A 27,424-nucleotide genomic window follows, 5' to 3' on the forward strand; every position below is an offset into this window, starting at 1 on the left:
ATTCTCTGAAGTCCAAACTTTGAACCCTCTAGATCCAAACTTTGAACCATATATCTCTGCATCGAGCGATTTCCGACCAAACTGTGATGCTCCCTGTTGGCTTCTACTGCTCCTATCGCCAGCCGTAACGAGATGAGGATTAACATCCTAAGGACATTCCACTCGAAGCTTTGCACAATGGAGAGGCCTACTACGATCGCTACGATCTCCCTAGAGCATTCACCTTGTCAGCATTGGAGAGGGCTCAAGCTGTGTAAGATCATAGCAACGTGATGGCCCCGATCTACTTGTTGGAGTATGACTTTGACTGCCGCTCTACCCCTTCCTTTGTTGTGTCTTCAAGGCTTTAGGGGTGTCTCCATTGCAAATCAAGCCGAAATCTATCGCCATATTGGTGGGTTCGTAGTGATCTGTCATTTTGTTGGAGTCAACCAGACCATGGGCATACTCGGCCACCTCCTTAGTGTAAAAACTAGAAAGGAGGGGCACTACTATTTCTAGAACTTGGGCGGCTTCAAAGTCATCTCAAATACTCCCGAGTCTAACAAAGATTAGAAGGAGAAGTTCATATGAGTCTTTGGAGCCAACCCCATATTATCTTGATCGGCTTGGCCCAAGATTAAGCTGGGTTTCCTCACAGCTGAAGAGAAATAGGGGCTCGATAAGATTAGAGCATATGTTGGATCTTGAAGGATTGAAAATCTATTCAAGCCAGTAGTTCTACAAGTTGTCGGTATGTCCAGAATCCCTCTGACGGAGAAAGACAAAATCCGAGGAGCGGTCCTAGCTCTGTCATTGAAAGAGTCGGACGAGGAGCAGTCAGCATCATTAGTTAGGCCTCAAAAGCATCTGAGGTTCGAGTTAGACCTTGTGGAGGCCAAGGAGGTGGCGGTGAATGCTGCCGAGATCGTAGCTCATTTGGTTGGGTCGAGCGTGATTATTGCTTATACTAAGAGGTTTGAGAAGAAGAGAAGGCTGTTAAAAGTGAGCAGCCGAGGCTGTTCTAGGAATGCTGAACAGAACTAGGTTGGAGAGGTGGAGCAACACAGGTGGACACTTCCATCCCAGTCCAGGAATTTGGTCAACATCTCCTTGCTCTTGTTCCATACATCCCTCCAACCGAGCTGATCGAGACGATCAAGATTGTTGTGGTCCGTGATGCAAAGTCCTTCTGCTCAGTTTGAGGGGGGAGATATGGGGGTGCATGAGCCTACAAAGGCTGAGGCTTGGGTCAAGGAGGAGTCGGTTTAGCCTCCTCTAACTATGCCTGCCCATTGGCCTGACAAGGTGCCGGCTAAGGTGGTGGCAGCGGTCCAAGTATCTCCAGCTCTTGAGGGTGGCTTTGGTGGCCCTTCCCTTACTGTATTGACGAGCTCGAGCCAAACATGTAGGGGAACTAAGGATAATGATGATCGGGTCATCCAAGGAAGTCCCTCGATATGATAGGGAGCCAAATTCAGTCCTAGATAGCATCTCGACAGAAGAGGGTCGGTCTTGGAGTCACAGATTATCCAATCTCAAGCTCTAGAGCAATTCTATCTCCCTAGAGACAACCAAATCCTCTTGGGGATGCCTAACATCGGCCTTCATAGGCCCTCAAAGGCTATCTATTGTGGGGGGGCTCTAGTCGAACATGAGCTCTTCTCTCGACTCCAGCACGTGCGAGGCCTCCATTTCAAATTCTAAGAGGTATTAGAGGTTGAGAGGGCAGCTCGGGAAGGGGCCGAGAAGGATGCTGCTACCAAGTAGGCCGAGGTATTAGCATGGAGACAGCAACGACAAATGGCATCGAGATGTGGAGAAGCGGGAGAAAATGCTTGAGGAGCTCAAGGTGCACAACATAAAAAAATCGGCCACGGTCTAAAAACTCAAGGAAGACATCGGTCATCTCTAGCATGAGAACCGAGTAATGTACTTGGAGGAGGAGATCCCGGTCGAAAAGAGAGAGAGTGGGGTCACTTTCGAGCATGCTTGGGTAGCTCACCAATACGCCGAGAGCCTCTAAGAGCAGCTAAATGAGGAGGTCAAAGCTTACGAGAATCTAAAGAAGGAGGTATTGTGCTCTGATACCACTTGTTGTGCGCCATGCGGAAGCGTGCTCGACAACCAAACGAGTCGGTGAGCGATGAGAGAATAAAACAAAAACCAAACACGAGTGCAATTCACAAAATAACGACCAAAATCACACACAAACACAGGAATTTACGTGGTTTGACAATTGCCTAGTCCACGAGGAAAGGATGGGAAGATTTTACTATATGGAGGAGAAATACAACAGGTTACAACTTACAAAGTCACTCAAATGTAACCCTAACCAAAGCTCTTAACTCCCTCACAATATCTCCCACTCAAAGTACTCAAAACGATGCTAATTTTCTCCTTAAGAAACCCTAAAAAACGTGGTTCTATTTATAACAAAATACAATCCCAAATAGATTAAGATTCCAAAAACGAGTCCACCACACTCTGGTGTGGCACACACCACACCCATGACAAACAGGACAGATTCTGCTATACCGGGGTGTGGCAGACACCGTACCTATGACAAACATTGCAGATTTTGCCACCAGTATGGAAGGTGGAGTCTGTTTTGCTTATTTTTCACATTTTTCTCAATTTTTTTCTTAATTCCTTCGCCATTTTTCATAATTCTCTACCTCGGTGAAGTTTTCTCAAAACTGAGCCGACACTAACATGAGCACGAATGCGTCGTCTCTCCAAACTTGGCTGTACCAATGTGGTTACCTACGTACCCCCTCTCCCAAAGGATCAAGCCACCCGTAGTTTATCCAAATGACCGTCAACAGCCTCAACAATCATGAATGTGTAACAAGTTTTGACAATGATCAAATTTGTTGTTTGGACTACCTTAGTGAGCATATCTGCCGGATTATCCTTCGTGTGGACTTTTACAATCTCCACATCGCCATTTTTAAGAACATCCCGAATGATGTGATAATGAACATCAATATGCTTTGTTCTCGTATGAAAAACCTGATTCTTCACCAAATAGATAGCCCTCATGCTATCACAATGAATGGTGACGGACCGTTGTGATATACCAAGTTCCTCCAAAAGTCCTCGAAGCCAAATAGCCTCCTTCACGGCCTCTGTAATCACAATATATTCTGCCTTCGTCGTAGACAAAGCCATCGTTGACTGTAAGGTGCAACTCCAACACACTAGCGCACGGGTCAAAGTGAACACATACCTCATCGTAGACCGGCGTTTATCCAAAATCCTGGCATAATCCGAATTAACATAGCCAATGCATAGCTGCCCACCTATAGTGTCCCACTTGAAGGCGTCTAAAAATACCTATAGGTATCCGCACATAGATCGAGACAAAGAGAAAGCGATGAACACCATTATCTAAGTCGAAGGGGATTGTTCGAGTCAAAGAGGATTATCTGACGCCGACAAGCGCATGAAAAGAATCAGCGAAACGTTGATGACATGGCAACGAATCACAAGAACAGTCAATGCCAGCTGGCCCGTGTGCTCACCGGCCACCACCAAGTGGCCCGCATGCTAATCAGCCACCAAAATGGCAAACCAAGTGGCCAGTGTATTCACCGGCAACTTCTAAGTGGCCCGCACGCTCATCAGCCACCTCCAAGTGGCCCGCGCGCTCATCAGCCAGCTTCAAGTGGCCCACGCACTCATCAGCCAGCTCCGAATGGCTCATGCGCTCATCGGCTAGCTCCAAGTGGCCAACATGTTCACCGGTCACCTCTAACTTAATGAAATGTATGATGCGAATCGGTGAAGCGTACGAGTCAACGTGACACACGAAATAGCAAAACAACTCAAGTAGGATTTGTGTTTCGCCCAAAAGGGACGAAACACCATGTGTGACTCATACACACCATGTATATCTCGGCTATTTGAAGTTGTAGGTCTCTTCTTTTTTTTTTCTAATGTATCTTTAATCACCTTATTCCGAGATCGGACGAGAGAGTTAGAGCCAAAATACCCGAGATGGTACGAACTGGCTCGCAAGGCTACGAGCCACCATTTGGTGACTCACACAAAGAGGTGACATTTAGACCATGAGTGTCTTGGTTATTTGAAGTTTTAGGTTTATTCACAAACTTTCCAACGCATCATGAATTATCTTATTCCGAGATCGGACGAGAGAGTTAGATCCAAAATACCCGAGATGGTACGAAATGGCTCGCAATTCTACGAGCAACCATTTGGTGGCTCACACAAAGAGGTTACATTTATACCATGTGTAGTTTGTCTATTGGAAGTTGTAGGTCTCTTCTCCATCTTTCTAACGCATCTTGAATCACTTCATTCCGAGATCGGACAAGAGAGTTAGAGCCAAAATATCCGAGGACGTACGAACTGGCTCGCACAGTGCCGAGCCATCATTTGGTGGCTCGCATAAAGAACTAATATTTTAGCCATGATGTGATTTGATTTTGGAGAAACTCAAAAGTCAAAGGTTATAGGTATCTTCATCATCTTTCTAACGCATCTTGAATCACCTCATTCTAAGATTGGACAAGAGAGTTAGAGCCAAAATACCCGAGATGGTACGAACTAGCTCGCAAGGCTGTGAGCCACCATTTGGTGGCTCATACAAAGAGGTTACATTTATACCATGTGTGACTCAGCCATTAGAAGTTGTAGGTCTCTTCTCCAGATTTCTAAAGCATCTTGAATCACCTCTTTCCGAGATCGGACGAAAGAGTTAGAACCAAAATATCCGAGGACGTACGAACTGGTTCGCACAGTGCCGAGCCACCATTTGGTGGATCGCACAAAGTACTAACATTTCAGTCATAATGTATTTTGATTTTGGAGAAATGCAAAAGATAAAAGTTATAGGTATCTTCGTCAGCTTTCTAACATATCTTGAATCACCTTATTCTAAGATAGGACGAGGGAGTTAGAACTAAAATACCCGAGATAGTACGAACTGACTCGGCCCATTTGGTGGCTCAGACCAGGCCGAACCACCATTGGATGGCTCGGCCAAGACCGAGCCACCAAGTGGTAGTTTGCACCGGTTCGCACCCAGTTTGGTTTGGTTCGTACCCGGTTTGGTTCGTTTGAACCTAGTTTGGCAGATTTTGTCCGAAAACACGTTTTCACGGTTTTCGATGTGTTTTCACAAGATTTCTTCTGTTCCAGAGGTTCCCAACTACCTTGATATCATCTCTATACATGGTTAGGTGGTTGTCAACTGAGGATATGGCTAAATCCATCGTTCTTATAAAAAAAACCCCAACCGAAGCCTATAAATACAGGCCTAGGAGCTCATTTCACAGGTGGAGATCAAGAGGGCGAGGTGCTGTCAAAATTGAGAGTAAAGCCACAAATTTCAGAGGGTTAGCAAATCTTGGTGATGTTTTCCCATAAACAAAAAGACAGTTCAATAGATCTGAAACCCCTTTCCCCCATATTCCTCCGGATTTAAGCTTGGTCTTAAATCCCGAGAAGAGTTGTAATCTCGATTGGTCGGGATTACCACTTTAGCGAATACTTCCTTTGTGAAGTAGGAGCTTTAATTTTTAATCTGGCAACCGGATCTGATCCGCGACGGTCTACGGATATCAACGTCTCCAGCACAGGCAAAGATCTCACGTAAACAACAGGCAATAAATATCTGTTGTGTGTTATTTGAAGGAATTATAATCTTATAATTTTATTTTGTAAGAAGATCTTAAAAAAAGATCGATTTTTTATTTATTTGAGTTTATTGTAACGGCTAAAGTTATAATAGATTCGATGACAATGAAAACAATAATTTTTGATGCAAACACAACTCATAAACCAAACCAACATTGAGCGTACCTCTAATGAACCTCAAAATCCATCTCACGACGTCCTAATGACCCACTCCTGGATCATGCATGTAACTCAAAACCATGCTCACCGCCTGTGACAAATCCGGCCTCGTACATACCATCGTATACATCAAGCTCCCAACCGCACTCGCATATGGAGTCTTCGATATCAACTCTCGATCTTCAACTGACTTCGGTAAAAGACCAGCTGAAAGCTTCAAATGGGCTCCTAATGGTACACTAACTGGCTTCGTATCCATGCTAACATAAAATCGCTATAGAATCTTCTTCAAATAAGCCACCTGTGTCAAACAAATTCTGCCCTTCTTCTTATCTCTGCCGATCTCCATTCCTAAAATGCGTTTGGTCTCACCCAAGTCATTCATCTCAAACTCATTTGAAAGATAAACTTTCAACTCATCTATAGCCGACTTGGAAGTAGAGGCAACCAACATGTCATCGACATAAAACAACAAATAAATGTACGCACCTCCTCTCAACTTGCGAAAATACACACAAGGATCAAACTGACTCCGAGTGTACGAATGTCCAAGCATAAAACCATCAAATCGCCTATACCACTATCGAGGAGACTGCTTCAAACAGTATAGCGATTTCTTTAACCTGCAAACCAACTTATCTTTCCCTGCAGCTCGAAATCCCAATGGCTGAGTCATATATATTTCTTCATCAAGATCACCATGAAGAAATGTCATCTTTAAATCCAACTGATCTAACTCTAATCCATACTGTGCCACTAAAGCTAGCAAAATTTGAATCGAATAGTGCTTCACCACCGGAGAGAAAACCTCATTATAGTCTATACCTTCCTTCTATACATAGCCCTTCATAACCAACCTAGTTTTGAACCTCAATAGAGTGCCCTCAATGCCTCCTTCTTCGTGTATACCCACTTGCAACCAATTACCTTCCACCCCTTTGGAAGCTCAATAAGCTCCCATGTATCGTTCTTATGAAGAGACTTTATCTCCTCATGCATAGCTACCTGCTACAAATTATCCTCGAAACTCTGCTCGGCCTCTCTGAATGTAGTAGGCACCATCTTATCGATACTCTCTATCGGAAGTACATACGCAACTGTGTCGGCATACCGTGCTGGCACCCATATGTCTCTCCTCTATCTCTGAACCGTAATAGAATTCTGAAACTGAGCTGTCAGTCCCTGATCCTACACATCAGTACCCGTATCCTCTGTGTCACCTTTGTGCTCACCTGGCGTCACTTTAGTCAGCACTCTAATAGATACTGCACCATCTAGACACTATGGAGCTGCATCGATCTCCACCACCTACTATATCTCCTCTGTTAGGTCGCTCTTCACCTGATGCGAGCTAGAAAGATTCAAGATAAAAGCTTCATCGAATGTGACGTCCCTACTTAGCACAATCTTCTTATCAATTGGATCCTAAATCTTGTATCCCTTGACACCATGCTTGAATCCTACAAATATAGCCTTCCTAGCTCGAGGTTCCAACTTATTAGTTCTAACATGATAATATGCAGGGCAACCAAATACCTTGATCTGGTCATAGTCATATGCTGTCTCTCCCGACCACATCTCCATAGGGGTTTTCCCCTCAATTACAGATGAAGGCAGCTTATTAATGAGGTGGCTCGTATATGAAAGTGCATCAGCCCAAAAGATCTTCTTCAAACCATTATACGCCAATAAGCATCGGACATTTTCCAGTAAAGACTGATTCAACCTCTTTGCCACCCCATTCTGCTACGGTGTATGACTAACTATAAAGTTCCTCTCTATGCCCTCGTCTCAATATAGCTGCTGAATGGGGTCTAAAGTGTAATCGCCGTCGTTGTCGGATCGCAACATCTTGATCTTTCTCCCAGTCTGCAGTTCTAATCTCTTCTTCCACTCTACAAACAAATCTAAGACTTTATTCCTATGCTTCATGGTATACATCCAACAATACCATGAATAGTCATCAACAAACATGACGAACCAATATCGACTACCAAGTGATGCTCTCTTGGCGGGACCCCAAACATCTGTGTGCACGTAGTCCAGGATACCCCTCGTCTTATGAATAGGAGTCCCGAACTTCACCCTTGTTTTCTTGCCAAAAACACAGTGCTTATAGAACTCTACTTTTCTACTCTTAGCTCCTTTCAATAGCCCATGCTTGCACAAAGCCTGCAGTGACTTCTCTCCTGTATGCCCCAACCTGTAGTGCTAAAGCCTGCTCATGTCCGCTTCTGAAATAGCTAAAGTAACCTAACCAACCTCGGTGCTTCCCTTCAGATAATATAAGTTTTGACTATGGACTCCCTTCATCACCACTAAAGATCCTTTAGTAACATTTGCTACAGCGTCCTCAAAGGTCACCTTAAATCCCTTCACCTCCAAAGCTCTAACTGAGATAAGATTCTTTTTCAGCTAAGGAATGAATCTTATCTCTTTCAATTTACGGACTACTCCGTCATGCATCCGAATCCGCACGGTATCTATCACACAAATGCCACAGGATTGATTATTTCCCATGATAACAACACCCCCATCGAGTCTCTCAAACGATGCAAACCAATCTCGCCTAGGGGTCACATGATAAGTAACGCCAGAATCAAGCATCCAATCTGATACATCCAAATGGTTCACCTCTGGAGTAATCAAAAGAGAAAAGCTAAAATCATCGAAATTATCGCCTTTCGTAACATTCACCTCATTGGCCTTCGGGCCCTTTTTCTTGCCATTCTCCTTCTCTTTGACCTTTGGACAATCTCTTTTTCAATGTCCTTGTTCCTTACAAAAAGCACATTGGTTCTTTCTTAGCTGGTGATGACCTCTTGACTTTGAACTTCCTCTATTTCCACCTTTTGGATATGGGCTTCTACCTCTCGTCGACAAGGCCTCTCATGAAGTACTAGCGCGGGAAGTCTCCTTATACTTCCCCCTCAAATTGTAGTTCGTCAATGCGTTAGTCACTTTACTATAAGTGATAGAATATCTCTCGTTCAACAAAGTAAGCATGAAGGTATCATACTCCTCATCCGATAAGGAGCCCAAAAGAATAATAGTCTTGTACTCATCCGTGATCTTCTCATCCACGTTCGCCAAGTCCAACAATAACTTAGTGTAGTTGTTCACATGAGCCATAAGCGAGGTGCCTCTGGACATCTTAAATTTGAATAATCTTTGCAATAAGTGCAAATGGTTCACTCTTCGTAAGGTACTTATTGTTGAGAATTTCCGACATCTTCATTGCAGACGTTACCCCAATCACATCATATTTCAACTCCTGTTCCAAACAAGACCTGATCACCCCACAAGCATTCATATTCATCTTTTTCCATAACGCCTCTTCATATTTAGGTGGCCTCTCATCGACCATGATGGTCTCCTCCAAATTTTGAGTATTGATTGCATCCTGTACGTTGCTCATCCACAAACCAAAATTGATTTTGCCGTCATATTTCACCACACTAATCTTAGTCTTCTGAAAACCAACTTGAAATATACCCGCAATCTTGCTGCTTTCACCAACTTCTTCACTCATAATCACAAACTCCAAATTACAAAGAAAGATTCAAACTTTATAGAATTTAGAAGTTACCCAATTGAACCCTAGATTGGATTCCAAATAGAACTCCTAACCACGCGAGGAAAGCAAGATCTTCAACGGCAACTAGATTCAAACTTTATAGAATTTAGAAGTTACCCAATTGAATCCTACATTGGATTCCAAATAGAACTCCTAACCACACGAGGAAAGCGAGATCTTCAACGGTAACTTCAAACCCTAACTTCACCGAAGCCCAGAACTCCAAGAATCAAGCTTCCAACTGAATCTTCCTCCACCTAATCCAAAACCCTAGATCTAAAATCTGAGCTCTAATATCAATTGTTGTGCTCTGATACCATATGTTGCGTGCTGTGCGGAAGCGTGCTCGACAACCAAATGAGTCGATGAGCGATGAAAGAAGAAAACCAAAACCAAATACGAGTGTAATTCACAAAATAATCACTAAAATCACACACAAACACAGGAATTTATGTGGTTCGGCAATTGCCTACGTCCACGGGGAGATGATGGGGAGATTTCAATATATGGACGAAAAATACAACGGGTCATAACTCACAAATTCACTCAAATATAACCCTAATCAAAGCTCTTAACTCCCTCACAATATCTCTCTCTCAAAGTGCTCAAAACAATACTAATTCTCTCCTTAAGAAACCCTAAAAAATGTGATTCTATTTATAATAAGACACAATCCTAAATAGATTAGGATTCTAAAAATGAATCTGCCATACCCATGGTAAACAGGACAGATTCTGCCACATCAGGGTATGACAGACACCACACCCATGACAAACATGACAGATTCTGCCACCGGTATGACAGACACCACACCAGGGTGTGGTAGAGTCTGTTTTGCTTATTTTTCACGTTTTTCTTAATTTTTTCCTTAATTTCTTCGCCGTTTTTCATAGGAGGTAGCGTGAAAGACACTGAAGGCCAAGAGACAACAAGAATCATCTCTTGCTGAAATGCAGGCATTGCGGGGTCATCTTAGCTATCTCGAATCTGAGGCCTACTGAGTAGAATTACCTCATAGCACATATTTTCTTGTCAGTTCAAGCCTGACCCCAATCGCTTTTACTACTCCTATCATGCTGCTAATTGCCTTGACGCCCTCAAAGAGATAGTGAGGAAGGTAGATGGGCTAGTATTGGATGTCAAAAATAGGGATAAGAAAAGTGATGAGTCAGAAGTAGGTTCTGCTCAAGATAATTAGGCTAGCTGGCCTAGCGATGACCAAGATGAGAAGGTTAGGTTTGACACCAGTCAACTCGCCAGCCGACTCCTGCTGATGCTGCTTCTCCTCGATCGACTTCAGATCCTAGGTCAAGTACTACGCTTCCTAGCTCCACTCCTAATCTGAGTCGAGTCCTTTAGGATCTCTATCTCTCTCTTTTGTTCTCATTTTTTTTCATCTTTTCCTGTGTAAATATTGATGTAAATATTTTGATATATGAATAAAGGTTATTTTTGTTTACTCGATATTTATACTTCTTTGTCTATGATGTTTATTTGTGGTTTACCTTTTTTAAGATTGGTAAATCGAGATGAGTATGCTTTATGGCTTGGATTTATTCCAAGAGGATACTATGGACTTGTGTGTTGGAGTTCACCATGTTGAGAATGACTCGACTTCGTGCGTTGGGTTTACTCAAGACGACACCAAGGTCTTACGTACGTGTCTTCGGCTTATTCATGAGAATGATGACAAGTTCTTAGAGTCAATAGCATGCCTTGGTTTTATCCTAAATGGACACCAAGTACTTTCGAGTTAGAGTCAGCCGCATTAGGGATGACTCTACTTTGTGCCTTGGGTCTACTCAAAATGACAGCAAGGTCTTATGTACGTGTCTTGGGCTTATTCATGAGAATGATGCTAAGGTCTTGGAGTCGATCGCGTGTCTCGGTTTTATCTCGAATGGGCACTAAGATCTTTTGAGTTGGAGTTGACTTCGTTAGGGATGACTTGGCTTCGTGCACTTGGTTTACTCGAAACAACACCAAGGTCTTATGTATATGGCTTGGGCTTATTCATGAGCATGATGCCAAGGTCTTAGAGTTGATAGCGTGCCTTCACTTCATCTCAAATGAGCACCAAGGTCTTTCAAGTTGGGGTTAACCGAGTTGACGAAGTGCTTTAGCTTTATCTTGAATAGGTACCAAGGTGTTTCGAGTCGTATATTGGTCGTCTGTATGATCATAAGAACTACAAAAGCATAATATAATATGATCATCACAAAAAAATATTTATAACATGAGAAACTTACGGCTAAGATTACATGAAGTATTTTTAAAGATTTTCTACATTTCATGGATGTTGCAAGGTTCTTCCATCAGATCTTCATAATCGATAAGTTACAATGTGCACGTCTTCGATGACCATATATGGTCCTTCCTAGTTGGCGGCTAATTTGCTATGCTTGGTGTCTTTGTTGAAGATTGCTCTTCGAAGGACGAGATTGCCAACGTTGAATCTTTAGGATTGAACCTTGCTGTTGTAGTGCCGAACAATGCTTTGCTCATTGATGACTTAGGACCTGAGGGACTTTTTCTCAAACTTCATCAATGAGGTTGAGGCCGATTCGAAGTCCAGTTAAATTCAAGTCTTGTCAAAGTGCTACAGTCGGATGGTTGACATACCGACTTCTACTAGGCCAAATGCTTCGGCTCCACAGGCTAACTTGAAAGGGGTTTCCCTTATGGAATTCTTGTGAGTGGTGCGGGTAGGACCATAGAAATTTAGGTATCTCTTCTACCCAAATTTCATCTGTCTTATCTATATTCTTCTTCAAGGCTTGGAGTATACACTTGTTGGCGGCTTTTGCAAGTGCATTGCATTTCGGATGTGCCACCGAAGTGAACTTGAGTTTTATTTTTCATTCCTCACAAGAAATTTGGAAGCCTCTGCTATCAAATTAGATGTGTTATTGGTGACGAATGATAAAGGAACCCTAAATCTGCAGATAATTGATTTCCATACAAAATTTATGGTGTTGCTCTTGCCAATTTTTTGGCCAATGGTTCAGCCTTTAGCCATTTTGTGAAGTAATCAATCAAAAACATTCATTGCCCTAGGAGAGGTCCTAACAAGTCCAATCCCATTGAGCGAACGGAATTGGGCTCGTAAGGAGAGTGAGCCCAGTTGCTGAGGCTCGAGGCACACTTGAAAAGAACTGCCATGCCTTGCATTTAGAGACGAGCCTTCTAGACTTAGCCAGAATGGTAGGCCAATAGTATCCCTGGTGGATCACCTTCTAGGCAGGAGTTCTGACTTCTGGATTATTTCTATAGGTCCCTTTATGGGTTTCTTTTAGGATATAATTGGCTTCTATCAGTCGAAGACATTGAAGATAAGCCCCCACACTGCTGCCGGAGTATGACATTCATTAATGCTAGTTATTTGTGTTAATGATTATTCACAATTCATAAAAATAGTTCACCATTGTTTAAGGGATAGGTTTTATAGCCTCGATAAAGAGAATAAAGAGAAGTGGGTCGCAATACGAACTTCAATGACAGATTGTTTTGACCTGCTAATCGATGTTTCAGAGGGACACCATGTTGTCTTGGAGTTCAAGAAAAATAATGTTTATCTACTAGGAAATGCTCTTTATATGGAGTAAGAAAAATATTACAAGTGGTTCGAATTTAAGGGCGACTAGGACAAACAGTTCATCTAAGGATCAACCTTCCTCGAGTTTAGTGAATCATAGGCACATCGAAAGACTAACATAGATGTTAACCTGAAGGATTTAACTTTCGGTTATAATAAATGAAAAGTGCAGTCTATGAACTTCGGGAAGAAAAGAATGATGTTATGACAAAAGCTAGAAGGCTTATTACTCCAATTATAATGTTCTCTGAAGCACACCGTTTTAAATTTATCTCATTAAATATTGAAGAAAATTTTATTCCCAGATGCCAATTGGCGCTGCATGAAATTGATCTCATCCATAATTGGCAAAAAAAACCTTTGGATGTAACAATGAAGGGTAACCAATCATCAATTTCCATCAAAAAATATAGGTACACACTCGGTCAGCTAGCGGAAAAGCTATATCTCTACAAATATGATGTTTGTAGAGTTTGGGTGTCGTCGCTGTTTGGCTCAGAAGCCTGAATCTTCAGTCACTGTTTCTCAGATTTGCAACACCAAGGACACAAGAAGAGCCCATTGTTCTTCTTCTTCAATCACTCACAAAGGGTGAAGGGATCGCACAAAGCGATGGATAGGAAATACTCACAGAAGGGGGAGAGGATTGTACAAAGCTTCAGAGCACAAAGCTCGGGTTCCCTTCGCCGTCACACTCTTCAGAGCTACTGCCTTCCCCTTCTCTTCTGAGCTACATTGATTTTATAGAGGGGGGGGGGTAGCTAACAATGAGAGATAGGCTAGGGTTTCGAAAGGTAGGAGCAGACATACTGGGATGGGAGATGGGACTCAAAGTGGCAGCAGACAGGACAAAGGGATGGGCAATGGACAAAAGAGGTGGGAACTGGGCCTCTTTAGCAAATGGGCCAGCAGCTTTAGGCCGACAAATAGCACCAATGTTCAATCAGTTATAATGTTGGTAAGAAGAAAACTCACCCTAAAAAAGGAGCAGGTGCTAAAAGAATCTCGTCTGGATGCTAATCTCGAGGTGTTGGGAAGAAATATTTGGAGGTGATGGAGAAGGTGTTTAAAAATTCGGGAGACAATAGAAAATTTAGGAAGAAGAAGATTTTTATTTCTTTTGAACACCTTAGAACAACTTGGAACTCCTTGATTACAAATAAGAGGGAAGGGGAGGTATTTATAGCCTCCAAAGTACACAATATCTAGGATATTTTAATCCTAAATCTAGAGAGTTCTAGCATAATATCTAGAATTTTATATTACAATTATGTAGAAAAATATCTAGATATTCATTCTCTATAATTTTCTAGAACATTTTAAGGAGGTGGAGATGTTTAGATATTTCTAGAGAAAACTCTAGAACTTGGATCAAGTATTGGGTTTTGGCCCAACAAGTGATAATTGGATCATTGATCCAATAATTAAACTTGATCCAAAATCAAGTTTACTTTTCAACACCCCCTCTTAAACTTGATTTTGCTACTCCAAGCAAACTCCTCATCTTGATAAAATCTTCGTGCTTGAGAGGCTTGGTGAAGATATTAGCTACTTGATCATTCGTCTTCACGTACTCCAATTGAACGTCCCTCTTGGTAACACACTCTCTAATGTAGTGATAACGAGTGTCAATGTGCTTACTTCGATCATGAAAGACTGGGTTCTTCGCCAAAGCTATTGCTGACTTATTGTCCACTAAGATCTTCGTTGGCTCCTTTTGTGGCAAACTCAACTCCTTTAACAGGTTCCGTAACCAAACAACAAGGCAAACACATGAAGTAGCCGCTACATACTCCACTTCACAAGTAGAAAGGGTGACAATTGGTTGCTTCTTTGACATCCATGTGAAAGCTGTATCTCCAATGAAGAAAACGAATCCGCTTGTGCTTTTTCGGTCATCTTTGATATAGCGAAGTATCCTTTTAGCTGCCTTGAAATGAGTTGTTGTTGGATGCTCCATGTATCGGCTCACAACTCCGACTGCATATAGGATGTCAGGTCTTGTGCATGTTAAGTAGCGTAGGCTTCCAACCAAGCTCTTAAATAGTGTTAGATCTACACTCTCTCCTTCTTCTTGCTTTGAAAATTTGGCTCCACATTCCATTGGCGTGCTTACTGGATTCGAGTCATCCATCTTGAACTTCTTAAGAACCTCTTTAGCATAGCCTTCTTGAGTAATGAAAATTCCATTATCTTCTTGTCTCAGTTCAATTCCAAGGTAGTAAGACATCAATCCAATATCGGTCATCTCGAACTCCTTCGTCATCTCCATCTTGAATTCCTCGAACATACTTGGATTGTTGCCTGTGAATATCAAGTCATCTACATACAAGCATGCAATCAATATATCATTGTTTTGAGTTTTTATATAGAGTGCATGCTCATATGGACACTTGATGAAACTTTTCTCCTTGAAGTACTTATCAATTCGAGTATTCCAAGCTCTTGGTGCTTGTTTTAACCCATAAACCGTCTTCTTTAACCTTAAGACTTTGTCTTCTTCTCCCTTGATTATGTAGCCTTGTGGTTGCTTAATGTAAACTTCTTCTTCAAGATCTCCATTTAAGAAGGCTGATTTGACATCCATTTGATGTATCCTCCAATTGTTTTGAGCTGCCAATGAAATGATTAATCTAACAGTTTCTAGATGAGCAATAGGAGCGAATACCTCGTCATAGTCGATTTCCGCTCTTTGACTATAACCTTTTGCCACCAATCTTGCCTTGTATCTTTCAACTTCTCCTTTAGAGTTCTTCTTTGCTTTGTACACCCACTTCACACCGATCGCCTTATGCCCATTTGGAAGTGAAGCTAACTCCCATGTCTCATTCTTTTGTATCGCCTTGATCTCTTCATCCATTGCATTTCTCCATGTCTTCTTCTTCATAGCTTCTTCGAAATTCATGGGCTCGCAATCCGCAAATAGACAAAATAAAGTAAGATTGTCTTGATTTTTAGTTACCTCGTAAAGTTCTTGCAGACTTCTGAAACGTGGAGTCCTTTCGCTCGAACTTTCATCTTCTTGAGAACTTGTTGTTCGTGAAGTTGGTGGGGGTAACAGGCTCCTCTCTTGGTTGCTCCAATTCATCTTCTTCAACATGTGGAAAGAAGTTGTAGTCTTCATCATTTGATCTCCAATCCCATTCTCCTTCTTCATCAAAGATGAAATTTCGACTGATGATTGTCTTCTTTGTATCAGGATTGTAGAGCTTGTAGCCTTTGGAGTTGGCATCGTAACCAATGAAGATGTACTTCTCATTTTTGTCATCTAGTTTGCTCTGCTTCTTGTCCGGTACATGAGCGTGAGCAAGGCTTCCAAAGACTCTTAGATGAGAAACACCAGGCTTCCTTCCGCTCCAAGCTTCTTGTGGTGTTTTTTCCGAAACACTTCTTGTTGGAGATCGATTTGATAGATAAACCACGCATGCAACTACTTCTGCCCACAACTCTTTTGGTAGTTTCTTACTTTTGAGCATGCTCCTCGCCATTTCAAGGATAGTCTGGTTCTTCCTTTCCGCAACTCTATTTTGTTGAGGGGACCTCGGCACCGTCAATTGTCTTCGAATATCATTATCTTCATAATACTTCTCAAATTCCTTGGATGTGAATTCTCCTCCACGGTCGGATCTCATGGCTTTGATCACAAGGCATTCTCCTCCACGGTCGGATCTCATGGCTTTGATCACAAGGCCACTTTCCTTCTCGACATGGGCTTTGAACTTTTTGAAGTTTTCAAACACTTCTGATTTTTCCTTCAAAAAGTAAACCTATGTTTTTCTTGAAAAATCATAAATAAAGAGAAGAAAGTAGTTACTTTTACCGAGTGATCTTAGTTTGATCGGGCCACATACATCTGTATGTATGAGTTCCAATGGCTTCCGCGCTCTTGTGTCTGACTCCTTTGGAAAGCTCATTTTGAATTGCTTTCCAAGTAGACACCCTTCACACACTTGATTTGGATGGTTGATGCAAGGCAATCCTCTCACCATTTCCTTTTTAGAAAGTAGCTCTAATCCTCCAAAGTTGAGATGCCCGAATCGAAGATGCTAAAGCCAGGACTCCTCCTTGTAGCACATCTTGAGACATTGTGCGATGTCATTTTGAATGTTAAGAACAAACATTCTATTCTTTGACATCGGCACCTTGGTAATGAGATTGTTTTCTTGGTCTCTTATAGAAAGGTTATTATCCTTTAATCGAATATCATAACCTTTCTCTAAGAGTTGTCCAAGGCTCAATATATTGGTCTTCATGCTTGGGATATAGTAAACGTTGGAAATAAATTGATGATCTCCATTCTTCAATCAGATGAGAATATTTCCTTTACCTTTCACCTCCATCTTCGATTCATCTCCCAAAGCCATATTTCCTTTCACCGATTCATCAAGCTCCACGAACATGCTTCTTTTCCCGCACATGTGATTGCTTGCACCGCTATCGAGGTACCACTTGTGAACCTCATCTTATTCATCTTTCTTGTAAGCCATCAATAACATATCATCTTCTTGGCTTCTTTCTTCAACATAATTGGACTTCTCTTCAACTCTATTATTGTTCGGAGCTTTGCATTCGGAAGCATAGTGTCCAAACTTTCCACAATTAGCATTTAACGCTTGACTTATCGTACCTTGGTTTTTGATTTCCTCTCCCATGACCTCTTGATGAGCTTTCTCCTATTTGGTTGGTGTTGTTGTCATCATGAGGCCTCCAACCTCATCCATTTCCATATCCACGACCTCGTCCTCGGACTTGACCGCCACCTCCTCTTTGATAACTTCGTCCGCTTTCTTCTTTAATTTGATCAATCCGCATCTTGAGTACTTGTTCTGCAATATCTTCCTTCTTCTTCTTCTTTTCTTCATAAGCTTGTAACGACCCAAGAAGTTGCTCCATCGTCATAACCTCCAAATCCTATGTTTCTTCAATGACAGTGACAATATGCTCGAATTTTGGACCCAAGAAGTTGTTTTCTTGGTCTCTTATAGAAAGAACCTTCTCCATGATTCTCACCTCATCTAACTTCTCGCCATTTCACTTTAGGTTATTAGTAACCGTTAAAACTCTTGAGAAGTAATCGGAGACGAGTTCACCTTCCTTCATTTGCAACGCTTCAAATTCTCCTCTTAGAGTTTGAAGACGTACCTTCTTGACTTGATCTGCTCCCTTGTAAGAAGTTCGAAGCTTCTCCCATGCTTCTTTGGCCGTCTTTGCTCCCGCGACCTTCTCGAATGTATCTTCATCTATACCTTGATAGATTAGACAGAGAGCCTTATTGTCTCTCTTCCTTGAGTCTCTCAAACTATCCTTTTAAGTTTGAGATAAACTACCATCATTCTCCGGTTCAATGAAGCCTTTCTCGATTATCTCCCACACGTCATGTGCTCCTAGGATAGCCGTCATTCTTAGACTCCAATTGTCGTAGTTGCTCTTTGTGAGCATCGGGACTTGAAAGGGAACAACGTTACTCGCCATCTTCAAGGGAATCTTCTAGCTCTGATACCACTTTGTTGGGAAGAAATATTTGGAGGTGATGGAGAAAGTGTTTAAGAATTCGGGAGACAATAGAAAATTTAGGAAGAAGAAGATTTTTATTTCTTTTGAACATCTTAGAACAACTTGGAACTTCTTGATTACAAATGAGAGGGAATGGGAGGTATTTATAGCCTCCAAAGTACAAAATATCTAAAATATTTTAATCCTAAATCTAGAGAGTTCTAGCATAATATCTAGAATTTTATATTACAATTATCTAGAGAAATATCTAGATATTCATTCTCTATAATTTTCTAGAATATTTTAAGGAGGTGGAGATGTTTAGATATTTCTAGAGAAAACTGTAGAACTTGGATCAAGTATTGGGTTTTGGCCCAACAAGTGATAATTGGATCATTGATCCAATAATTAAACTTGATCCAAAATCAAGTTTACTTTTCAACACGAGGTTCCTGGAGCTGTCTTGCTATAAAAGAATGCCTGGTCCATAAGATAGACCGTCTTTGGTATTCATGCCAACCCTAATGCATTAAAGAAATGCCAACATAGTGATGGAAAGTTGGTTGACTGATAATCTTTCTTCACTAACATCAACATATTTGATCATCAACATCCTGTTAATCAAGAGAAAGATGCCTCTAGAAGAATAAGAATCACTTGTGAAGCAATTACAAAAACTAAAATCAGAGGCATTATGCCCGTCACATAAAATTCTTATTCAAGTTGAGATTCTTGACGAAGCAATGCAGATAGAAGCCTGAACGTCCTTTGCAGCACCGACCTCCGGTTATCCATATATGTTTGTCGAAGTATCAAATTTTAACATTTGTGTCAATGATTATTCACAGTTCACGAAAATTGTTCGCCATTATTTAACGAATAGGTTTTACTGCCCCGATAAAAAGAATGAAGAGAACAGGATCGCAATACTAACTTCAATGATAAATTGTTTTGATCTACGAATCCTTGCTACAGAGGGACACCACGCGTTGAGGTTCATGAAAAAAAATATTTATCTACTAGAATTTTCTCTTCATAAGGAGGATGAAAGATACTACAAGTGGTTCGAATTTAATCAAGATAGTTAGTTCAAGGATCGACCTTATTGTGCGCGGCGGAACCCTGAAGCGACACGAACAATCCAAGAGATAAATCACAAATAATAAGCCAAACACAATACCATAGCAAGACAATGAGTTTAACGTGGTTCGACAAGTTGCCTATGTCCACGGCCCACGGGGCAAGAAAGAGGGAGTTCTTACTATTAGAAAGCAAAAGAATACAAATGGAGTTACAAATCTCACCGATCAAACCCTAAAACAAAACTCTAGATCTCTCACAAATCTTCCATAATTGGATGCAACAATTCTCTCGCAAAGACTACTAAAAAATATCATTGCTTAACCATAACTAATCAGGATTAGAGTTATATACTAACTCAAAACGAAACGGGTTGAAATACCAAAGCCCAGCCCAAAACAGACTGTGGTCGACCGCGACAGTCAACCGCGCAGGTGTCGCGGTCGACTGAACACCCCCGATAGAGAATAAATCGGCTATAGAAAACTCATGGTCGACTGCCATGGTCGACCGAACCAATTCCCGAGAGTTAAAATGATTACAAGGTTCGTGCCGTCGACCGTGGTGGTCGACCGCGTTCAGCTCCGAATCCTACTGCTCTTTGTGCATGTTTGCGGTCGACCGCCGCTGACTCGCGGTCGACCGCTAGTCTACCTGGCCGTTCTCCTGCTGATTTCCTGCACTTCTCTCACTGCTTCTTCAATTCTTCACCTCGACAAATGTTTCTACCAAAAACTGAGCCGATGCCAAATCATCCAAAAGTCCCACTTGTTGTGTCCAAGACGTCGTGGAAACACCCCATGACAACGGACTTAATCCATAACAAGTCGGGAAACCAAACGTGAGCTGAAACGATCTCCCCCCATCTGAATCAAACCGGCTGCATCGAAAGACTGCCTACGTATCCTCTTGCCCAAGGAATCAACCCGAACGTAGTTCATCTAAATGGCCTCCAAATGCCTCAACACTAAAGAATGTTCAAAAGCTTTAAACAATGACCAAATTTCACACCTGAAATAACTTTGGTCAACATATCTGTAGGGTTATCCTTCGTGTGGACCTTCTGCAATATGACATCTCCTTCATCCAAAGCGTCACAAACAAAGTGGAATTTGACATCGATGTGATTCGTACACGCATGATAAACCTAGTTCTTTGCCAAATAGATAGCCGACATGCTATCACAAAATACCCGAATGATCTCCTGTGTGATCCCCAAGTCATCGAATAATCCCTACAACCACAAAGCCTCCTTAACAGCCTCAGTCACCGCCATATACTCCACCTCTGTAATAGAGAGAGCCACTATGGACTAAAGTGTACATCGCCAACATACCGGTGCACCTGCCAATGTAAACACATAACCTGAAGTAGATCGGTGCTTTTCTAGATCTCCAGCATAATCTGAATCCACGTAACCAATGCAATCCTGCCCATTCTTCTCATCCTTCTCGAATACCAAACCAACATCCACGGTGCCTCTAACATACCGTAGAATCCACTTCACGGCCTCCCAATGACCCTTCCTGGGGTCGTGCATGTATCTTGATACCATGCTCACGGCCTGTGATAAATCTAACCTCGTACACATCATCGCGTACATCAAGCTACCTACTGCACTGGCATATGGGACCTTCAATATGTAATCTCTATCCTCAAGTGAAACAGGCGACATCAACGCTGAAAGCTTGACGTGGGGATCCAATGGTGTGCTAACTACTTTTGTATTACCATCAAAGCTGAATTTCTTCAACATCTTTTGCAAATAGCTCTTTTGTGTAAGCTTCAATCTCCCTTTCGCCCTGTCTCTCTCGATCTCCATACCCAATATCTTCTTCGCCTCTCCAAGATCCTTCATCTCAAACTCGGAAGACGGCTCCTTTTTCAACTTTCGAATAGTCGAAGAATTCCTGGAGGCAATAAGCATATTGTCAACATATAAAAGCAAATATATGTGCTCACCATCTTATAGCTTGTGTATGTAAATACATGGGTCATATAGGCTCCTCGTGTACCCCTGGCCAATCATGAAACTATCGAATCTCTTGTACCACTGTCATGGCGATTACTTCAATCCATAAAGAGACTTCTTCAGCTTGCAAACCAAATTTTCCTTTCCTACAGCTCTGAATCCTAAGGGTTGTGTCATGTAGATCTCCTCATCTAAATCTCCATATAGAAACGCTGTCTTTACATCCATCTAGACCAAATCCAAATCCAACTGTGCCACCAACGCTAATAAAATCCGAATCGATGAATGCTTCACAACGGGTGAAAATATCTCATTGTAATCAATGCCCTTAAGCTATGCATATCCCTTGGCAACCAATCTGGCTTTGAACCAAATGTCCCTAATAGAAGATCCCTCCTTCTTTGCATATACCCACTTGCAACTTATAGTTCTCTTACCCTTAGATAGATGTGCAAGTGTCCAAGTGTCGTTCTTATGAAGAGACTGCATCTCCTCCTCCATAGCTTCCCTCCACCTGATCGAATCGGGGCTAGACTCTACCTTCCTGAATGTGGATGGAACCATATCATCAATGACCTCTACTGATAATGCATATGCGACCATGACATCATTATACCTAGCTGGCCGACAAATCACCCTCCTCGGTCTATCTGCTGTAATGGACCCCTGAACATGACTATGTTCCTGAGTCTCACAATCCACTGTATCCTCAATCTACCCGGTTATCATCTCATCCACTGTATCCAAGAGATAAATCACAAATAATATGCTAAACACAAGACCACAGCAAGACAACGAGTTTAACGTGGTTCGGCAAGTTGCCTACATCCACGGGGCAAGAAAGAGGGAGTTCTTACTATTAGAAATCAAGAGAATACGAATAGAATTACAAATCTCACCGATCAAACCCTAAAACAAAGCTCTATATCTCTCACAAATCTCCCACGATTAGCTGCAGCAATCCTCTCCCAAAGACTGCTCAAAAACATCTTTGCTTAATCCTAACTGATCCGGATTAGAGTTATATACTAACTCAAAACAAAATGGGTTGAAATACCAAAGCCCAGCCCAAAATAGACTGTGGTCGACCGCGATGGTCGACCGCACAGGTACCACGGTCGACCACAACGGTCGACCGAACACCCCTGATAGAGAATAAATCGGCTACAGGAAATTCACGGTCAACTGCTATGGTCGACCGAACCAATTCCCGAGAGTTAAAACGATTACAGGGTTCGTGCGGTCGACTGTGGTGGTCGACCGCCTTCAGCTCCGAATCCTACTGCGCTTTATGCATGTTTGCGGTCGACCGTCGCTGACTTGCGGTCGACCGCCAGTCTGTCTTGTCGTTCTCCTGCTGATTTCCTGCACTTCTCTCACTGTTTCTTCAGACCATCCACTAGTTCAGTGAATCATATACACATCTAAAGACTAACATAGACATTAACCTGGAGGATTTAACTTTTGGTTACAAATAGTTGAAAAGCATAGTCTATGAACTTCGGAAAGAAAAGAAAGATGTTATGGCAAAAGTAATTAGAAGCTTGATTACTCTAATTATGATGTTCTCTTGGGCACTCCGTTTTAAATTTATCTCATCAAATATTAAAGATATTTTTCTTTCCGAATGCCAATTGGCGCTGCATGAAACTGATCTCATCCATAATTGGCAAAAGATTTCAATTGTAATAATGAAGGGTAACAAATTATCAAATTCCATCAAAAAACATAGGTTCATTCCCAGTCATCTACAAAAAGCTATATCTTTTCAAATGTGATGTCCAATTAGTTTGATATTGTTGATAAGAAGAAAAAAATCTCACCCTCAAAAAAGAGGAGGAGCTAAAAGAATCTCGTCGGAATCCTAATGTTGGTCACCCACTGGTGATTCATGCAACCTCGTGTCATTTTGAAGATGATGATATGATTATTTCTTTCATGCATATTTTCTCCTAGGTTGAAGTTTATAGATTTTATAATTTAGTGAGGTAATTGGGTTTTTTTATAGTGTGAAGATCCCTCATTGGTTAGGTATACTAGAAAATATTGCGTTTGTCATATAAGTTTCCTGTATATGTTGGTATTTGTTTATATAGTAGTTACTCGTGCTCTAAATGTCTGTTGTTGGAGACATGTTGGATATAAAGATATAGGATGCTTGACCAGATCTTTGTAAAGTACATTACATTCAACAAATTCTAAACTATTTGCCTTTAATGAAGTTCAGAACGTATATTGAACCTAACAATAATATTCCATGCAATTATCTAAATGCATGAATTGTTGTGTTTAATCAATTTATTTTCTTTTAGGCAACTTATTGAGCATAACAATTGACCTATCTGATCATTGTGTTTTTATGAGTAGTACAATTTACTTCTTCGTAAATCCTTTAGGCTGTCCGATATCTTCCTACAAGTGGCTTACATTTGGCTTTCTTCCTTTCCATATATCATCTTATATGGGTGGTGGAAATTGGGGGTATTTTAAATATCGGGTTGTCATATCGAACAATATGTAGACATACCATACATGTCTAATTAAAGTTGATGCTCAATAACTATTCAGTGACATAACTTTAAACAAAAAGTGCTTCTTTTCAAACCATCCATATTTTTGTATTGGCAATTTCTTGCATAACTTAAGTAGAATTTCAGTTTATGGTTGACGAATGAATGGAAACTAAGTGGAGAACTCTACCTACCTGAAATCAGGATGCAAAAAGGTTTCCTGTTGTGTTCCCCCAATTTTTGCTCTCCCCCTAACTTACCCACTCGAACATTTTAGTGGAGTTCTAATATGATGTTCAATTTGACATCGATGCATTGGGTTATTTTTATTAAATATTGTATACAGAGTATTCTTGTTTAGTCACACATTGGGTAGAGTAGTAGAGCAATCCTAAGATAGTGGGAATATAAACAATGTGCAATTGACAAAGGAAATATAAATATGAAAATAAGTGCGCTAATGCAAACACAAACAAAACGATATGTTTACGAGGTTCGGTCCGCCTGACCTACGTCCCCGCTCCTCACCTCGAGGAGATTTCCACTATCACACCGGGTTTTCTACGCTTACCCGAAAAACGTTTACACCTCACAATACGGTTTTCTAGTTAACCGAAAACTTTACAATCCACACAATGTAACTACACTAACTACCACCTCAAGTGTTAGTCTCTAGCCCGTGTCTCCCTCAAGTGTTAGGAATTATAACCTCTCTCTAGGCATTATCACCTACCCCACTCCTCTTGGGACAACCCCGTCTCTCACCACACACTCCTCTTGGTGTACTAGTGTAATACAAAGTGTTCCTCACAATTAAAGCTCACAACAATAAATGATTATTCTCTAATATGGATGAGAACACAATATAAGCTCACTCTCAATGTCACAAACCCACAACCCCAAATTATACTATGAATGTAAATACAATAAGCTTAATGGTTGTGTGTGAACAAAGAGTATCAATAAAACAAATAAACTAAACTCAATATAAATCTAGCTTATGGAAATTATAATCAAAATAATAAATTGCTAGATGAGTTTAGAAACACTTCTCTAAAGATGACAAGAGAGAAGAATGAATGCTCAAACACCAAGGATGATCTCTTCTTCCTCTTGTGAAATTTGCTTCACAAAACCGAAACTTTGAAACAAGGCTTTAAACACCTTTAAACAAACTTAACCCTTGATTAAAACTTGTAAACCTCTTAAAACTTTTCTCTTGTTGTTCTTGTTTTATAGGAGAGGTAAATGCAATAGGGTATTTATAACAACCCAAGACATCAGCCAAAACCCCAAGGAAATGACCAAAAACCCACACAAAAACAGAATCTGGAAATAGTCGTTACTGTTCAACGGTCATATTTATAAGTCGACTTGCATTCGACTTAGTATAAGTCGACTTGAAAATTCACATGAGTCGACTTTCCAGATAAAAATAACACATAAAAATCAGCACATAAGTCGACTTGGAAAATGACATAAGTCGACTTGGTCTAAGTCGACTTAACAGTTCGAATAAGTCTACTTGGCAGAGAGTTTTTGCACATTCCAGAGCATTTCATAAGTCGACTTGTCAACTCTGATAAGTCGACTTATAAACGTGCACAGGCACTGTACATGCTGAAAATCTGATTTTAAAAGTGCTTTTAAAAATAACAAATAAATTCCAAAAATTATGAAACTTTGGGAAATGTTTATAAACATGTTACAAAAAGAATTTTTGGAATTGCACTTCCTAAAAGTGAAAACTCATCATTTTATAAAACTAGTCCAAAACATGAAAAGTAAACTTACATGTATTTGACATAAACCATGTTTTGAAACTTTGTAAAATGATTGATATTAAAGTCTATAAACTAATAAAACAATATCTTATCAAAAACACTTATATTTTGATAAAATCAACAAATACGTGTGTGTGTGATTAATATGAGCTTAAAGTATTAACACACAAGTATAAAAACCTAAACTAAATATACCCAAGCTTGTGATCTTCAACGAAGCTCTATCTTGGTACACTTGCGAATGAAGCTTGACTTGGATCTTTAACATGAATTGCAAGGCTTCAACCACTACTCTGCCAACCTCCATTGGATATGATCGTGAATGCGCAATTCCATCCATCCTCCAATACATTGTTTGTCTAGAATACCTAATAAGAAGCAATTCCATCCATCCTCCAATACATTGTTTGTCTAGAATACCTAATAAGAAACATAAACACTAGACAAATAATATTAGGAATTGTTTGTAATCATCAAAACAAGATTAGAAGATATAGGCTCATAACATGAGACCTAACAGATTGAACCCATATCATCAACATGACAACGCTGGAGATGCACTCCCATTAGTAATCCATTGATGTCAAACTTGACGGTGACAACTACCGTCTATGATTTTACTCCTTATGCATTATTCTTCATAGTCGTGTACTTTGGGGCCATATCGATGGCACCTCAAAACCCCCAGTTCCATAACTCACCACCAGTGATCCCACCAAGGACACGACCGCCCTCTCCTCTTATGACTCTACTCTTATGGCTTGGATCCTTGATGAAGATCGCGCCATTGCAGCAATCATATATTTCGTCTCAAAATCCATTTGCCTTAGCTTGCACGGTTACTCTGTCATATCCCTCTAGGAATATCTATAGTGATTCTATACCTAGTCAGATGATGCTCGGGAATTTCAATTGTACCCAGATATTTCTATCATCACATAAGGTGACTGGTCGATCTGTGAGTTCTAAACCCACATTTTCACCTCTGGGAATAACTCGTGGCTCTCAAAGAAACTCTCCTAACCTGTCCTCCAGGACTACTTACCTCAACAATAGAGATCGACAACGCCTCTTTTAGTTTTTGATGAAGATCTGACTAGAGTTCAAATTTGCTTAGAGCCAACTCATTCATTGATCACCTAGACCACCCTTGAGACGGCCGTCATAGAGTTACAGGCCGAGGAGACACGCCTTCGCCTCACCACTCTCCACATCAGCTCGAGTTCCATCCATGCCACCTCCCGTCCACCACCCTGTCGCCGTCCAGCCCTAGAACACACCCCTCAACAGCTAGACAACATCAATCAAGTCCTAACTTCTCTCGCAAGTAGTTGTGGTGAGACTTTCGCAAGCTTTGGGGACACTCTACGGACAAGTGCCGTGCATGACTAGCTACAACATCTCCGACCACACAATCTCAGGCAGCTATCATGGAGATTCCATCCACCTCTGCATCACCACCTTACACTGATCTCCTACAGGCACTACAACCTTTCACTACCTCACCCGCCACAGATTCAACTACTACCTCATATGTTACTCACTCAGGTACAAACACCAACTTATGGATTTTGGATTCAGATGCTACACATCATTTGACGTCATCAGAAA

The sequence above is a fragment of the Asparagus officinalis genome, chromosome 9 (assembly GCF_001876935.1).
Source record: "Asparagus officinalis chromosome 9, Aspof.V1, whole genome shotgun sequence".
Classification (NCBI taxonomy): Eukaryota; Viridiplantae; Streptophyta; class Magnoliopsida; order Asparagales; family Asparagaceae; genus Asparagus; species Asparagus officinalis.